The 17,949-nt window shown below is 38.5% G+C and overlaps 1 protein-coding gene across 12 annotated transcripts in view; it reads right to left on the bottom strand.

The window, feature by feature from the left end:
* Window positions 1–17,949, bottom strand: part of LOC106068869 (tyrosine-protein phosphatase Lar-like) — a 267,560-nt gene that overhangs the window by 215,134 nt on the left and 34,477 nt on the right. For all 12 annotated transcript variants that reach the window (XM_056030085.1, XM_056030094.1, XM_056030091.1 and 9 more), the window contains one exon: window positions 14,524–15,132. The gene's annotated coding sequence lies outside the window, so the exon portion shown is untranslated. The remainder of the gene's footprint in view (window positions 1–14,523; window positions 15,133–17,949) is intronic.

Raw genomic sequence — 17,949 nt, 5'->3', positions numbered from 1 at the left:
GTTTGTTGCTGAGAAAAGTCTTTGGATAATATTTCCATTAAGAAGCGCCTCGACTTACACCTGTCCATCTGCCTCCACGCTATAAACTTACACCCCCGTTCATTAGCTTCAAACCTGATATCTTCATTTATACGCCCACCTCCGTTATATACCTACCACCCCGCTTACGCCGTTAACTAATACCCTTACGTAAGGCTCTTGACGCTTTTCTTAATTAACAATGGCCAAGCGGAAAATTTTTTTTTTTGTAAAATGCAATGGCGTAAATTATGACTCTGGTATGCGCTGTGGAAAGTCGTCAGAATGGTAACTAGTTAAACCCTACCAATCTCCGCCCTCTGAACCCTACTGTGTTTGGCAAGGGAGGAAATCATTTTCATTTCTGAAGGAACCAAAAAAAGTTACCTCACCATGGGCAATTAATGAAAGTATTTCTGAATTTTTTCGTTAAGAGTTCTTTTTTTTTTCTTTGTAAAGAGAATAAGAAGTAGGCTTATTGTAAAGTGCTTGTGAATAATAAAATAATATCAGCCGAAGGGGTGTTGACAACTGATCTCGCGGACGTCTGAAAGGCCCTCAACTTTTCGATAAAGAACCTTGCTGTCAGAGGGCGATTTTACTGCAGACCTGCCATATCATCTGGAAATTCCTCTTTAAGATCATTTTTGATTACATCCATATAGCTGGTAAATTATGATACCATGGCGCCATTTTAACGAAAGTGCCTACGCCTGGTTGTAAACACAATGGGCTCTTAATGCGCATGCGCTACTCTGCTATTCTATGTCGGTCTGCCAACTTTCATTTTCTTTTAAATTTATATATTTATTTCACAAACTGCGACTATTTCAAATAGCTTCCCAGTGGGTAGATCTAGATCTAGTTCAAATATAGCGGGAACGAGACTAGGTCTAAACAATGTCTATTTATAGTTCACGAAAAAAAAAACAACCCACAACAACCCTTAATGTAAAAATAAATAAATTAGCTCCCTTGGTTCTAAAAGAGTTACGTTTTCTTTTTTTTTCCCCGGCTCAATTAGTATCAAATAGCACTTCCAGTCGAGGTAACAAGGGTAGTTGCGCGGTTGTCTACCTTGTAGGTAGGCGTGTATATCATTGGTGGTATCGAGTAGTCTCCCGTCACTTTCCCCGCTGAGTTATCTGCCCCTGCTGGTGATAGTTTCAACCGGGACCATAACCCCAACGTCTATTTCGCTAAAGACATCTTTGATGGCAGGAATAAATCACTTTGGATGTCAAATAAATCCATGGCACATACGTTGTTAATAAATACCTTCACTTCTGCCGCACTTACTTCCGCTATAAATGTTATCATTTTGGCGGAAATCGAAAAAGCTGTATCTCAATGAAACAATTTTTTTTTACAATATTCACAATTCTTGTTTGCTAGTTTTAGTTCTATAATGGACCTCATTCGCCAATCGTAAACAAACAACATTTAGCCACGTGATAATATTGATAAAACAACGGGAAAAAAAACGTATCACGTGACAGCCTTAGTGTATTACGTAATTTGTATAGAAGAGATAGAGAATCACGTGATTTATCCTCATCATTACATCACCATCACCCATCAAATGCTATGTGAGTGAGGGCTTGAGATGATGGTACTCAGCAAATTGTATATTACTAGCATACGACGTGAATATACTAGTTAACTACATCAATTTTTTAAAATATTATTCTCGCTTATATTGAGTGACATTACATTTAATTATTTTAAAATCAGTCTCCAGGGAGAGGGGTTCCGTTCTGCACTTTCAAAATGCAATTCAAAAAAAAAAAAAAAAAAGTCGGGATTCGGACATGAGCCTCCACGATAGGAGGCCGATGTGTTATGACACAGAGCTATTCTCTCATCTCATCTGTCCCTTGACCTAGTGGTAGAGGTGCTGTGACATCTCACGTAACCAAATCCTTCCACCTTTCCCAGTCAGCAATCGTTCGTAGCAGTAAAGATAAAGTAAGAAGCCGGTCCATTTTCTTAATGTTATCCAGCCAGCTTTTCTTTGGACGATCCTTTTCTCATGCTCCCTTCACTGTACCTTGAAGAGAAGAATGACTTTTGACAGTGAGTCATGTCTTACAATATGACCCAAACCAGCTCAGCTTTTGTCTCTTCACGGTATTGAGATGTTCTTCCCTTTTGCCAACCAGAGTGCTGACTTGTAAAAGTACAAAGCCATTTGTCTTCTTTTCCTAGTATCTGATACCCAACATTTTTCTGTAGCTTTTACTCTCAAAGTCTTGGATTCTTCTTTTAGCCTCAGAGTTCAGAGTTCGACTTTCAAGGGTTTATAAAAACAGAGATAGAAGGTTTTATTTTTTATTAGTCTTTTGTTAGTTTCAAATTTTTAACGAACGACACACATTATTGGGAGGGGGGGGGGGGCGAGGTGGCTAAGTGTTTAAGCGCTTGGCTTCCGAATTTGAGGTCCTGGGCTCGAATCTCAGTGAAGACTGGGATTTTGAATTTCAGGATTATTAGGGCGCTCCAAACAACTCTAATGGGTACCTAACTTAGGCTGGGAAAAGTAAAGACGGTTGGTCGTTGTGCTGGCTACATGACACCCTGCTCTTTAAGCGTTGGGCAAAGAAAGAGATAACCTTAACATCATCTGCCCCATAGATTGCAAGGTCTGACAGGGGAAACTTGAACTTTACTACTTACATTGATTGAGATTATTGTCACGGGTCACCGATTTAGTACATTTAAAACAAAATGATCTAATTACGAATGAGTGATTTAACGTATTGTTAATTTTTTTTTCGATTAATGTGTCGTCACCGACAATGAATGATTGATCAACTTAATTAGAGAATGTGGAAGTGAGAGAAATTACATGTACAAGACAGACTTGATATAAGCTCATTTACATGTACAAGACTGACTTGATATAAGCTCATTTACATGTACAAGACTGACTTGATATAAGCTCATTTACATGTACAAGACTGACTTGATATAAGCTCATTTACATGTACAAGACTGACTTGATATAAGCTCATTTACATGTACAAGACTGACTTGATATAAGCTCATTTACATGTACAAGACTGACTTGATATAAGCTCATTTACATGTACAAGACTGACTTGATATAAGCTCATTTACATGTACAAGACTGACTTGATATAAGCTCATTTACATGTACAAGACTGACTTGATATAAGCTCATTTACATGTACAAGACTGACTTGATATAAGCTCATTTACATGTACAAGACTGACTTGATATAAGCTCGTGAAAAAAAGGTTTAGTATGTGTGCACTTTTTGGGCATAAAAAATGGAGCAGAAAATTGAAATAATTCTAACACTTTATTGTTTTTTATAAAGCTGAATATCGTAAGCAAAAAAAACAACAACACCAAACAAACAAACAACAATTTCACAACATTATGGTATTTTTGTAAACGTGTAGAAAAAAAAAAGGGGTGTGTACGGTACCTCTGTTACAACTTCTCTGATCTCCAGAGATTAATTATTAGGTTACCATCAGGAGGCACCTCGACTTTTAGTGGAGCGCTCAGGTACAGAGGAGCAAAAGGAAGCGAAGCGGAGGTGACTGGAGTAGGGGGGCATGCGTGACGTAGAGGCAAGGAGTCCACAGCATGGAGGGAACTATAAAAACTATGACTCGAGGAGGAGAAATACAAAGGAACAAAACAAAATAGGAGAAAGGAATCGAGACGAAGTGAAAGAGAAATGAGCTAGGCCTACGAGTGTTTCTCTTCCAAAGATACTTATGAAAATGTCAGAATCGATGCTTTCTTTGATGTATTTCTGTTGTTATTCCTATTCTCGAGAAATTTATTGGAAACCCGATAATCTCGTGATTTCTCGTGATGCAATTATATGATGAATAGTCAACTGCTGCTTCCGTCTTGACATAGTGTACTGTAAACATGAGCATATTAAATGAAAATAAAAAGTTTTCAAAACATTTGACTGTTTAGTCCCATATGAAGCATTCAAAGTGTAACTGCACAAGCAATGTAGATCAATACATTTGTAAAACGATCTAGGTCTAGAGCTCTGTAGGATTTCTCTTGAGCAAATCTTTACTAGACTGTAGCGTGTTTCAAAAACATGTTCTAGTCCAACGTCATATACATTATACAATGGATTAATCATCCCCATTCTACACTTTTGTTTACTCAATCATAGATTAATCATCCATATTCTACACTTTTGTTTACTCAATCATAGATTAATCATCCATATTCTAGGCTTTTATCTAAATATAACGCAGTGACAAAGCTAAGAACTCCCAATCTAGCTCGCTATGTAACATAAAGGTGGTCATGTCCATTTTATCGTGCCACTCAGTAGCAGCAAAGTGATGCAAATACATATGTATCTAATTGCAACTATATTTGTACAGAAGACGGAAAAAAAAACTTACATAGGCCGCCAGCGGACAACGGCTTTGTCTGCACGATTTGCGGGAAAATATGCAGGTCGCAACTGGGTTTGCGTAGTCATGTGAAACACTGCACTCATCCTTAATCTTCGCAATCGAAGACATTGTCATTATTATTAATACAGATAAAAAAAAATAATAATAAAATAAATGATTAAAAATCGTGCTGATGACCAGTACAAATATGTATATGATCAATTCTTCAATTCTCATTCTTTAATGTTTTCCATTCAAAATATTTCCTCTGAAAATGCTGCTCTCAACAGATCTAATCGACGATTCCAAAGTGCATTAGCTACAAATCCCGTAAAAAAAAAAAAGGCGCCGAAAAGACAAAAGCTGTTGCAGACGGCTCAAATTCCGATTGCCCGTTTAGGAAACAAGTCTGTGGAATTTTTGTCTGGTCCAGAAGTTCTCTCAACGCCCTGAGGGTCAATCTCGAGTTGTGGACCTGACAGTAGCTCATTTTGTAGCGATTCCCTTTATCAGAGAGTTTCTAGCTTTTTGTCTGATACCCCGAGGGAACATAAGGAACATAGTCCACAGGTCGAAGAGACTGTGCCTGGAAATATTCGAAAAAAATCCAGAAACAATGTTTTTTTTTTTTTTGTTTTTTTTTACAGAAGAGCATCTAAAAGTTAACAATTTTGTTAATCATACTTTTTTTTTCTTTAACAGATTTCATTTTGCTTGTGTGCAGTATTGAAGTATATAAAGTCTGAAGGACTAGTTCAGGAGTAGAAGTTTAAAAAACAACATTTATTTTAGACAATGTAAGTGGTCACTTTCGACACCAATTTTAAGAGATTGAATAAAACTAAAATGTCACACCTTGAGAAGCAAGCCAAACTCTTGACTTAATTGATATCAAACTTAACTATTCACATTTATAAAGACTGCTGCTACTATACCAGGTTCTACAGTAACTCAAAACAAAAAGTTACGGTGCCCATGACAAAAATATATATAAATCGATATTTTACATTAAATAAAAAATCAAACAATAATTGATTTTTTAACTAGAGTTTCTATTTCAACCCTGGTTGTGGAATTTTTTTTTAGTGTAATATGAAGTCCAGGGAGATAATCTCTAGATACATCTGGATTCGATCCAATAACAATTAAGATAATAGTGTGAACTGAGTGTCAAGGTGACCCTGACTTAAAGAGCAGTACATGTTGGTCAGTTAAGTGTTATATATATATACAGAGAGAGAGAGAGAGAGAGAGAGAAAGACAGAGAGACTGAGAAAAAGAGAGAGAGAGAGAGAAAGAGAGAGACAGAGAGAGGATTAAGGTCGCAGAGAATTTTTAACATTTAAAGATATTCGTCAATTACCGTCGTTCACCCACCATTCATTTGTTTTTCGTCCAGATTCGCCTCGTGTTGTAAAGCCTCTAGGGTTGGCACGTCTACGTGGTTGCCATGACGCAACCCAACAGTCCACAGAATCACGTGGCGCTCTGGATGTACAATAATAAACTGGCCTGGATCACGTTTGTTGTTGCTACTCACGTGAACACGTGAGACTGCTGTGAATGTGAGTACACCGGGATGTAGGTGCGGACAGGAACCACTCACCTGAGTCGAACGAGCACTTAGATACAAATAAATGGAGGTGCTCTATTCAAAGCCCAAGGGCGAGGTGGTCGAAAAATAATCTTTCAGATTTGGAGCCGAAAGTCTTGAGTTCCCTCTCAGTAAACGACGAGATTTCGAACTATTAATTTTAAGATTTCCTTGAAATCTTGTCCTAACCAGCTGAATGGTTCAATTTCACATCTTCAACATAAAATATAATGATCTCAAGGGGAAAATAAACATTTTATAATTTCAGTACATGTTTCGTTATTAACCATTTTTGGTCAAGAATTTAATATCCTCACTGGAATATTGTGGATAAACAGAGATTTTATAAATTTGAGAGATATAAATAAAAATCAAGTATATTATATGGTGTCTGGTTTACGGAATAAGGACGTATCGTTAAAGTATACATTGTGTAAGCCATATAATAGTTTCTGTGCACCGTAAGTCAAATGCAAACAAAAGACTAAAAAATATATTGTAGACAGATCCAAATTATTAAAAACAGACTTGACTTCAAAACAGTAGATGAACAAAGTATCTCTACATAAGTCAGAACATCACGGAGTGGAATCTCACAGGACATGGATATCAAAAACGGTTCTAAGGATTTCCTATAAATTTTATAGTTAATGTACATTGTTGGGGGAAAAAAAACTCGTTCGTTGGCCATAATCGGAAAGCTCCATCTTCACTCTAAGAATTGTTCAAATTATACAAATAAATACATTTCACTTTGTTTTTTTTTTTGTTGTTTTTTTTAAATCTAACATTGGTTTCGAAAGGACCATCACGTTCTTCAAAGGACTATCGAATTCGGGAATTTCGGAATTGAAGACATTATTGATTCAAGGCGTTAATACATTAAAGAATAATTGTACTCATCGTCTGCTAATGAACATCAAGTTCTGATGACGCAATAAGCCTCTTTTCCAATGTTATCTAAATTTAAATAATCGCTCTAGAAGAATCAAATTCCACATATTTAATCTGTATGGACGTTGCGCTCTATATGCGGCACTATTCCTCAATCTTCGGACTTAAGGGCAACACTTATTGTAGGTTGTATAAAAGAGTGTTTTTTTTTTTAATTATTTTTAATGCTTTTTTTGTGTGTGTTTTTGTATAAGAATCAAGTACTGTAAAAGTAAAAGCTTATAAGCCATATATCTTTTATAAATAGGCCAGCTAGTACAGCTCTAGGGAGAGGGGAAACTTAAGTTATTTACTCTTAATCTAATGATTAGTCTCCCCTGTCCGTCTTACCAGCTGTTCCTTTTGTCTCCCTTTCCTAACACGGGAGTATTGATGTGGAACAGACGGGAAAAAAAAAAGACAATGAATGTTAATTCAAGCTGTCAGGAGAGCAAGCGAATCCTGACAGTGACAATTAGATCTAGATGTTGTCTATGGCAGTCTTGAATTGCTGTTGTTATAGAAGAAAACGTACCCAAAGAGAAAGTTGTTCTGTTGACACAAAATCTAGAATCATACACATCTAATGAAATAAATGTAAGAGTGTTGTTTTATCTGCTTTACTAAAAATGTCAAATGACTTAACTCTTTCTCTCCGTAATTATTTACCACATTCTGGTGGAATCAACGTCAGTTAGGAGAGAAGGAGTTAATTTCAAACGAAGTCTTGTGGATTTATTCACTTTTTTAAATCTTAGAACTTCACTTTACGGACGCTCAATACAATCCCCTATGCCAGTGTAGATATGCCACCCGCCCATATTTATCTGTGTCTTCAATCTTTTTTTCTTACTAACATTATACTCTGCTTTCACGGAGAGATGTCGCGGAGAGCTAAAGAAGACGATTTGTAGCGAAGTGTGTGGCCGAGACATAAGACATTCTTCTTGCACTATTTCACATTAGTGTCATCAATTAATCTTTTCTTTATGTGTTTTTGTATCTGATGGTGTATGCCACCGGGTTGGGGGCTTGGGGGGGGGTGAGGCTCGTTGGCGCTTTCAAATCCGTTTGTTCCGGGGGTGGACAAAACAAGCGTTCACTGGGAGAGTGTCAGTCTGACGTCATAGTGTTTTACGTCATCTCGTGGTCCTCTTCTCAACATTTCATTTCTGCCGATCTCTTTTGTGGACCAGTGGGGGGAGGGGGCATCTTGGAAAAAGTTTCCTTGATGCATTTAGGTGCTCAGCTCAGCTCAGCTCGAGTCGGCTTCGAGCTCTATCCCTCTTGTTAGGTAACCACATTATTACACAAATAGTACACATTGCTTTATAGTTGTTGTTTTTTTTCTCTATAAAACAGAAGCGTTCAAGGTGTTTAGATTGTAATCAAATTTTAAACCCCCACTAACAGAGTCAGTAAGTTTAGCTTCAAAAGATTGTTTGATGAGCTCAAAAGCTCACAATAGCTTCCTGTGCCAAAGACGTGACCCCGACAAAGGAGGCAGGAACCCGGCTGTAGAACCGTTGGGTTACTTCTCCTTCGTGTTCTGCAGTGCAACATTGGCCATGAAGCAGAACCTGGCATCTATTTAATTAGGTTTAAACTTCTGTAACCTTCCTTGCTCGCACGCAAAAAAATTGCCGGGGATGTAGTTGGCCAGGGAGTCGGGAGGAGGAGGAAGGAGGTGACTTTAAATTTTATGGTTCAGGTGTAAAGTGTTTGACTTAAACGTCATAATGTTCTCCTTGAATATGATCTCTCGACCCTCACGTGCTTAGAACGTCTTTATTCTAAGACCATAAAAATATTTTTTTTTTAAAACGAATGCTGTGAAATAGGTTAAGGTTAGGGTTAGTAACATTTTCGAAAGAGTTTAAACTTAACAGTCTTAGTTATTCAAGAACTCGGACGTATGTTACGTAATCAGACGCGTTACTAATAGCAACGGAAGTTGCCCTGATGATTGTTTTGTGGTTCACTTCAATACTGCCACTCTTCAGATTTATTTCAATTCTTTTATACTATGTGGTTATATCCGAATTATTCTGTGCACATGCTAGTCCTACAAGTCCAATGTTGTACAATATTCTATACTGGATTTGTGTTTAGTGAAACCTATAAAACCGAATCGTTGTAGTAGGCCTCAACGCTGACCTGCAACGTCACATCCTGTGGGCAGTGGAGACCAATAGCGTGTTGCCACGTCGTACTGACACATGAAGAGCTATTGGTCTTCGCTGCCCACAGGTTGTGACGTTGCAGGTCATTGTTCAGGCCTTTCTATAACGAGTGGTGTCGATAAAACAGGTCTCCGGCACTACGATTATTTTCAGCTACAAGTACAATCTAAGTGGGAGGCGCGGTGGCTGAGCGATAAGGCGCCTGACTTACGAACCGGGGTACCGGGTTCCAATCCTGGTGAATACTGAGATTTTTTATTTTGGCATCTTTGGGCGCCTCTAAGTCCAACCAGCTCTAATTGTTTGGTGAAAGTAAAGTAAACACCCTCGTTAACCGTGGGCCACAGAAACAGATGACCTTTCAATCCTCTGCCCAGTACATTGAAAGGGGAAAAAAAAAAGGGGGGGGGCATACAGGTCTCTAGTCCGGTAGTCCGGTAATCCGGTGCCCCAAACAGAAAAAAGGTGGGAGGGGGCGTGGGGGGGATTTAACCCTTTTTTAAAAAATATATAAACGTATTTTAAGGTCTTTGGTATTTGGGAGGGGCCCACTCGTACCTTTTTGTCTGGAGGTTCAAATATTTTTGGCGGCGGGCCCGATTACTACATACAATGATAGATGTTTTCATTTACTGGAAAGGGTTTTTTCGTTGTGGCAATATTATATCTATTTAACAATCTTACAGGCCAGAAGAATGAAATGAAATAGGCAAGAGTTGCGTCCCCCTATTCTTGAGGCAACGTCTTGCGCGTCGCTACGGGTAGCTCTCTACTAGGACAACGTCTGCTGCGCATCTCTTTTACTTCCGGGTAAACTCGAATTAAAAGTTGCCAGTTGCTAGATATGTGCATAGATTGCCCTAGATCCATCGAATCGACTCCTCGGTCTATTCATTGTGTAGCTCAGGCGTATCTCAGGTATCATATTGTCCAGCTCGCCAGTTGTCTTGGCGGCTCGTAACGGGGTCACGGAGGTCAGCTTGTAGTGCCTGTAACGTACCTCAGAGATCTTTGTCTACAAAAAACATACCCCCCCCCCTGTACCATAGTTTATTACATCCCCATCTTTAGCGTCATTCTCCCCCCCCCCCCACCCCCACCCCTCTCTTTCTGTCCCAAACAGCTGTGGCAGCACTGACACTTATTTGAACGACCAGTTGGAACCGTTCAACAAAGTAATTTAGCTCCAGTCAAAGGGACATAATTCAGACTGGTAGCACCCGGAAGAGTTGAGACAAGAGAGTGCAGGGGGAAATTACTCAGGTAACAGCAGTGTAATTACAAGTAATGAACTGGAGAGTTAAAACCATTCCCAAAGCTCCTCCGTCTTGCCATCCCTCCCGTCCATCAACAAGTAACCCAAGTTTTAAACTTTCTGAGATGAACTGGAAAATATTTCTGTCCAGTAAGTTATTTATTTTCAAGCATTCGATATGAGCCGGAAACAGTTTCCGACTTGTATTCAAAGTACATCTGTTCTTTCACATCAAAAGGTATGGAAACTTTTATTCTACTAATGTTCTTCAACAGTTGCCTACTTTTTATTTATTTAGTTGCTTTTTTGTTGTTGTTTTTTTTTGTTTTTTTTTTCATCAGCTACCATAAAAACATCAAAAAATGCTACTATAATTAATAACATCATATAGGTCTCTTCATTCTATGAAGTGAGGAGTTCTCATTTTCAACAAGTTTAATGTAGTAATAGTGTAGGCCTATATCTTTCGTATTTGTTTAACTCTATATGACCGTATTTGATTTGTCTCGCTTGCTAATGCGTATGTACCGTACTAGTCTATTCTATTGTATTAAAAAAATTACATAGATATCTATATATATATTTACACATATTAGTTTTCTTTTATATATGATATGAACGAAAGGTTGATGCAATCAGTTTCTTAGCAATAATAAACTAAGACTAAGACTAAGACTGCTTATTGATCCTTATGGAAATTTGTCATATAAAGACAACACAACAGAAACATACACATAAATAGAACAGACACAACATAAAAAAATAATATTAATTTTCTTGTATTTTAACGTGTATTATTAATTTTTAGTAGGTAAAGTTAGGCAATCAACTACTGAGTACCGGCACCTATTTTTTTTTACAAAGCACTGTATATATATTCTTATAATCGAAATTCAATGTTTCTTAAACTAATCTTATAAAGTACGCTGCCTACTCCCCTTCCTAACCCCCCCTCCCTCCATGGAAAGGGAAGTGGCTGTTGTGAGGGCCAGACAAACAGAGTCTTATGGACACAAGCCTTCGCAATCACAATAACTCTGTTTTTCAGAAAGATGCCCCGCCGGAACTAATTGAACTAATATTTCCTAAACTGCGATCCATGATTTGAAACATGACCTATTTATGACCTGATCATGACCTATCCATGAACTGTCCATGACCTGTCGTGACCTACACACGGCATATCTATGAACTGCCCTTGAGCTCTCCATAAACTGCTCATGGTCTGCCCATGACCTGCCGTGACCTGTCCTTGATCTTTTTATGAAAAGTCCTTGATCTGCTTATGACCTATCTTAGCCTATGCATGATCTATCCATGACCTGCCCATTTTCTGTTAACCAAAATTCTTTTTTTTTATTTCAATGAAACGAACTTTTTATATTTAATTCTATCCATGAAATCAAACTTCATTAACATTCGCTGGAACTCTCAATACATACCATTTTATCTCTATTCTTAAACATCTTTTAAACAAGAATAACACGTCTCAGTTAGACTTTGATTTCCTCCTTGTTCCAAAAAACCTAAAAAGGTTGCCATCTTAAGAAACGATGCCTAACATGAAACAAAAACAACTTCCTAAGAAGAGAGAAAAATAACACGTACCATGTCAATGTAATGTTTTTGTAACTCCATATACCTGTATAGTATATATAGTGAGTCCAGGTTCATTATATCGTTTCGGAATAATATATTAAGAATCTTATATTCTTATCTTATCTTATATAATACAGACGTTACTTCAAAAAAGAAGATGATTTCGTCATGCATTCAGTCATGAATATTAACCAATGACTTAAATTCTGCCAAGTCACTGGTTTTCCTGGCTAGCTCAGGCAATCCATTCCATGCTCTAATAGCACTAGGGAAGAAGGAGATTTAGTACAAATTTGTCCTAGCATATGGGATGAGGAATGTGCCTTTATCTTTGTGTCTTTCTGTCAAAATCACTTCTATTTGAGAAAGGCTTTATGAGTCGTAGCATACTTATTTAAACAGATCTGTTTTCTTTTTAGTTAGTTTTGTGGTCGAATTAGTATTTGTATAATGTAATAGTTCAGCAGTAAATGAAATATTTACTTTGAAAACTCCGAGGCTAGTTTTGTGCCAATGGGTTAATGGTTTCGGAACTTACAATCATATAAATACAATTTAAAAACAAATTTGAATTAGTGCTGTGTCAGACTCTCAAAATTGACATTGAATTGAATGAAACACAATGGCTTAGGCAATAAGATATGGTAATACAGGACATGCTAAGGTAAGGTCAAAAGACTTGCAAAACTAAGGTCAACAGGACATGCTAAGGTAAGGTCAACAGGAGACGATTAGGCAAAGTCCACTAAGCTTGTTATGCCAAGGTCAACAAGAGCTGCTATGCTAAGATAAGGTCAACAGGACACGATTAGGCAAGGTTTACTAAGCTTGTTATGCTAAGGTCAACAAGACCTGCTATGCTAAGGTAAGGTCAACAGGACACGATTAGGCAAAGTCCACTAAGCTTGTTATACTAAGGTCAACAAGACCTGCTATGCTAAGGTAAGGTCAACAGGTCCGATGGTTTAGCCTATTTCGCAATGTGTCTTTATTGGGTCGATATACACTCCAAAAGTTACAGAACATTGGCGAAGCTGCTCTAAAATTAAACATTTATATATATTTAATAATGCCGTTGGCGTGTTGAGCTATCTAGAGCATTCCTATGGTTAAAACACATTGAGATGTAAGCTATAGTAAAATGGTTCAGATTAACCCTTTAGCCACCACAAACCGCTTCTAAAAGTGTAGACGTTTCTATCATTCAAAGGCTTCACTCACCGGTCCAACTTTCACCTGGCGTGAAATTAAAGTACCCCGCCCCTCCCTAATTTTCTTTATTGTGTATGTGTTTTTTTTCTTAGGTTCTTTTCTATTTTATAAAAAAAAAAGAGCAGGGTTTACATTTTGTGATTGCTAGCTCGTGACAGCCGTTTGGTAGCTCGCCAACATGGGTAATGTCCCCCTGCATGCTGCGTCAACTCCATTACAATTCCAGGGGACTTAATCTACCAGGTTGGCTTCATCCACTCTCTCCGGTCTTCCAAATGGTCGAGGGGAACAAAAAAAATGAGGAAGTAAATGAAAGAGGACCACAGACAACGATAATGTAAGATATCATTCTCTTGCTAAGAAATTCACCCTTGAAAAAAAAAAAAAAACAACTTTTGTTTGGGCAGTGCGCAGCTGAGTTTTTTAATGTCTTCAAGATGCTAGCTAGCCAAAGGAGGAAAGGGGGGGGGGGCAAGGAGTAGTTCAGCCGAGCGATGAAAGACCAACGCTAACATTTGTGAAAGATCGAAATAGCCGTGGTGTTCTCACCGTTGCCTTATAGAAGTAAGTCTGAATTACACGAAAGTGCAGGAAGACTTTATAAAGTCCTAAAAATATATCGGGAAATCCCATTACGTTGCATTTTCTGGTGCGCTTTATATTGTGTATGATTAAGGTAAGAAAAAAGTAGTTTAGTGAGCAAGGTCAGGTAAGCAATAGGTGATTATGACCTATTTGTCCTTTGCAACCCAGGAAAGCTAAAAAAAAAAATTCGTTTATGCTGAAAGCGACTCAACATCTACTCTTCATCTTGTATCCAATTCCCATTGAAATATAAAGCCTGTAACAAGCATTTGGAACGTAAAGGACGCGGGAACAGTTTGGAAAAAGAATATCTGTATTTTAATGACTGTGCTACTTATAAAGAAAAAAAGTAATTTTTTAAATGAAAAGAAATAAGTAAGTTTCATACTATGTAGAAATGTTATCAGTGTATCTCAATGTTCCCCAAACTGTGTTTCTCGGAACCCGATTGTTCCGAGAGGGCTTAATGGAATTGAACTACTGGAATAATTAACCAGTATGTCACAACGTGAATTAATCTCTCTTTTTAAAAAAATGTGCAAAGTGTTCCGCTAAATACTCAAAATGTGCGAAGTGTTCCGCTAAATACTCAAAATGTGCGAAGTGTTCCGTTAAGGAAAAGGTTTAAGAAACACTGGTGTATCTGAATAGAGCGAGTACTTTTAACCAACAGCTCATAGTAAAGTAACAAACAAGGCAGCCGACCACTGGCTAAGTAAAGTAATGGGTATACTTACTTGCTGGACTAAAGAACTGGCTAGTTGGATCTTGGATTTAAAGACACAGCGTATTCCTATTGAGTAAACCACACAAACACAGAGTGAAGTCCCTTTTGTTTCTTTCTCTCTACTCTAAATAGTCCAACTGTCTTTTTGTTTCTTTACTGGTCTCTCTCTCTCAAACAAACAAAATCCCCCCGTAGTGTCTCCGCTCCAGGCAATGACAAACGATATACTTGCGTTGCTGACTACGATAATACGTATCGCCTTACCACCAAACTCTCAGACCTGAGCCACCACACACACGAAACGGAGGGGGTCGGGCTCAGATCCCTCCCACTTTTTTCTTCTTCTCCTCTTTTCTGAACCGCACATGAAGGAGAAGCGACGCACGTAAACGCACTCCGAGATTCCCGAGAACAAATGGTGAGTGCCGGAGATAAGTGAATCGCTTGTGACGTTTCTACGGTCGTTCTATGGACGTTCCTTGTTGCTGGCTCAGATCCGGTCTGCAAGTTAGGAAGGACTTGATGGAAAGGGACACAACTATCTCAGCGAAGCAATACTTCAATATTTCACTTCAGAGTGCCTTCCCTTGATATTTTATTCTTGTACTTGAAAAAGGATCTGTAAAACAGACGAGAGAAAAAAACAACGTATTAGGGGTTGTTAAAAGTAAACGCATTAATTTGTTTATGAGCTAAGGGCAGCTAAACTATAGAACAAACGGAGATTACAGTTGAAACTAAAGAGTTTGACGTGTTGAAAAGGTGCCACGGACTGTTATGACATGATTAGGAATTAGTTATTTGTTTCGGGAATAAGGGGAAAGTTTTAATTAGCGACAAGTGACGTGACAGATCTTTAAAAAATAAGAACGTTCTAAGCGACGTTAAAAGGAAGACGCTTCTTGTAGAGCAGTAGACTTGAGTACAATAGAATAGATACGGATTTACGGACATAGCTGACATCGGACGATTCCCTTCTTGATTATTAAATATCTTTATAGAACAACATCAGCGTCGACTGCATATTTGATTGTTTCGGCCTTTCGCCGGTGTTACTGAAGTAGTTGAGTTCAGCGTTACTTCCAGTCAGATCTACACTAGACATATTGTCAAGAATCAACACCGCGCGGAAGCCTTAACAGGACTTGGTCACCAGGAGTAACATTTGTAAACTTACTGCAATTACTTTGAAACTAAGCCACACTTCTTAGAGGCTGTAAAGTAAAGGTAACCCTTTCACACCATGGGCCAAATGTTGCAAAGCTCATCTGCTCTATTGACTGACGTTAACGAGGGTGTTATGTGGCCAGCACAACGTCCAACTGCATTTATATTTCTACCAAGCCCATCATATCCAGTACATATGTCATAATGAAAATATTGATGCCAAACACTTGGGCAAAGAATAACAACACACACACACTCAACAAAGGCATACCACATAATAACCATAAATACAAAAACAAAATGTCAGTTTCTCTGTTAACAAATGTGTACCTAGTGCCTACAGTTTGGACTGTGTTGGATGTGTCAAGATATGCAGATCACAGCTAGGACTGTTAGCCACGCGAAATACTGCACAAGCTTTATATTAGTATTATTATTTAGATATTATTTTTTTTTATTTCCATTTCTGACCTTGCGATTCATGGGGCAGTGATGCAGAGGTCATCTGTTTGTTTCTGACATGTGTGTCAGCAGAATGACCAATAACACTCAGAGGCGCCCCCAAAAAAAAATCGTGAAGTAAGAATACATGTCTTCATCAGAATTCGAAACCGGCAACCCGGCACCCCAGTTCGGAAACCAAGCTCTTTAGCACTCAGTCGCCGTTAATCATTATTATAATTGTACTAAAAAGAAACATTTCTAAAACACATACAATGAGTGGACAAAGTGAAATTGTTGGGTTGATTCTTTTAACGCTTCTGTGTTCATTTAATGTTGTTTATAATAAACTAGCAGTCTCGTACTGGTTCACTTCAGCTGGGCTCTCTCAGAGCTCATCTCTTCGTTGTTTCTCTTATCTCACTCTTGTGTATGTTTCTGTGTTTATGTGCGTGTGTGAGTGTGTGTGTGTGCTTATGTGTGTGTGAGTGTGTGTGTGTGTGTGTGCATGTGTGAGTGTTCCTACTCTTCAAATATTTGCAATAATTTCCAATGGGTTTTAAATCCAATAAGATCCCAGGTCCACTCGAGTACATCCCCCCCCGGTGTCACGTTTGATTAGGAAAAGTTCAAAACCCCCTAGACAATACATTGTTCATCTCTCACATAAACTGAAAAGCGATAACTGTTGTATGTTTATGTGAAAACGGTTATAAACGCAGGCCTTCAAAACAACAAACAAAAAAAGATATCAAACAATGCTACTGATAAACATGCGAGTTTTTATCTGCAGAAAATAACAGGGTTTCTAAAACTGTTGCCCTTAAGTGCCCAAGGGGCAAAAACGTAATTTATTGTTGTATTTTAGGTATAATTTAAGTCCCGGTATTTGTCAATTTTCTTTTGGATTTTGAGTGGGAGGTTTTCTAGCCCTCCCACTCCCAATGCAGTGTTGATAAGGTCATTAGGTCACGACCTACATTCAAGAACAAGAAGCGAATACGCAACATGTCTAGGCTATACACAATCTTATCTTCCACAAGTTTCATGCCCTAAGCAAAAGATATAATCGTACTAAACAAACATTTTGAGACTCCCTGATGACATCGCAAGCTCACTTCGAGCTTAACCGAGCCATTGGCGTGAGTGGGGAACCAAAGTGGTGTGAACTTCATGCAACTTGTGTGATCTCGTCAGACAGTTGAGTCAACATCTCAACAAAGTTGTAAACTCACCCTGCATTTACGATGAGCTATTTCTCCCCCTCCGCTCCGTATCTGTTCCCTCCATTGCTTCTCCCTCCCCCCTCCCATCTATCCCATAATTTTTACCCTTTCATCCATGTCAACCTTTCTTACCAAATGATGTTCCACCACGGTGCACTATCTCTGCTCAGATTGTTTATGAAAGTACTTGGTCCCGCCCCGCCCACCCCTGCACTCGAAGCGAGATTCCCCTCGATGCCGTCTCGTGCTTTACTCCCAGACTCGATTTCACTTTCTCCCCCCCCCCCCCCCTCCCTGTTTTTGTTTTCTTTCTTTTATCTTTGTATTGTATAAGACACTACAAAGTCAGGGCGGAGTGACGCCCGGCTACGCCCTACCCCACTTGGAGACAAGAATGTTTCGATGTTGTTGAAGGTGTGTGTCTGCTGTGGCTGAGATGTCACAGGTTGCTGCTGAATATATTGAGTCGCGAGTTCCAAATATTCTATATAGTAATTAATAGACGATACACCAGAAACATTGCATCAGTGGATTAAATATTTTCTGATAGGGAGAGAACAAATGGTAATAATAAATGGCTCTAAATCAACATCAATAACAGT

Source organism: Biomphalaria glabrata, chromosome 5, assembly GCF_947242115.1.
Source record: "Biomphalaria glabrata chromosome 5, xgBioGlab47.1, whole genome shotgun sequence".
NCBI classification, from domain to species: Eukaryota; Metazoa; Mollusca; class Gastropoda; family Planorbidae; genus Biomphalaria; species Biomphalaria glabrata.
This window is presented reverse-complemented; position numbering and strand designations above follow the sequence as displayed.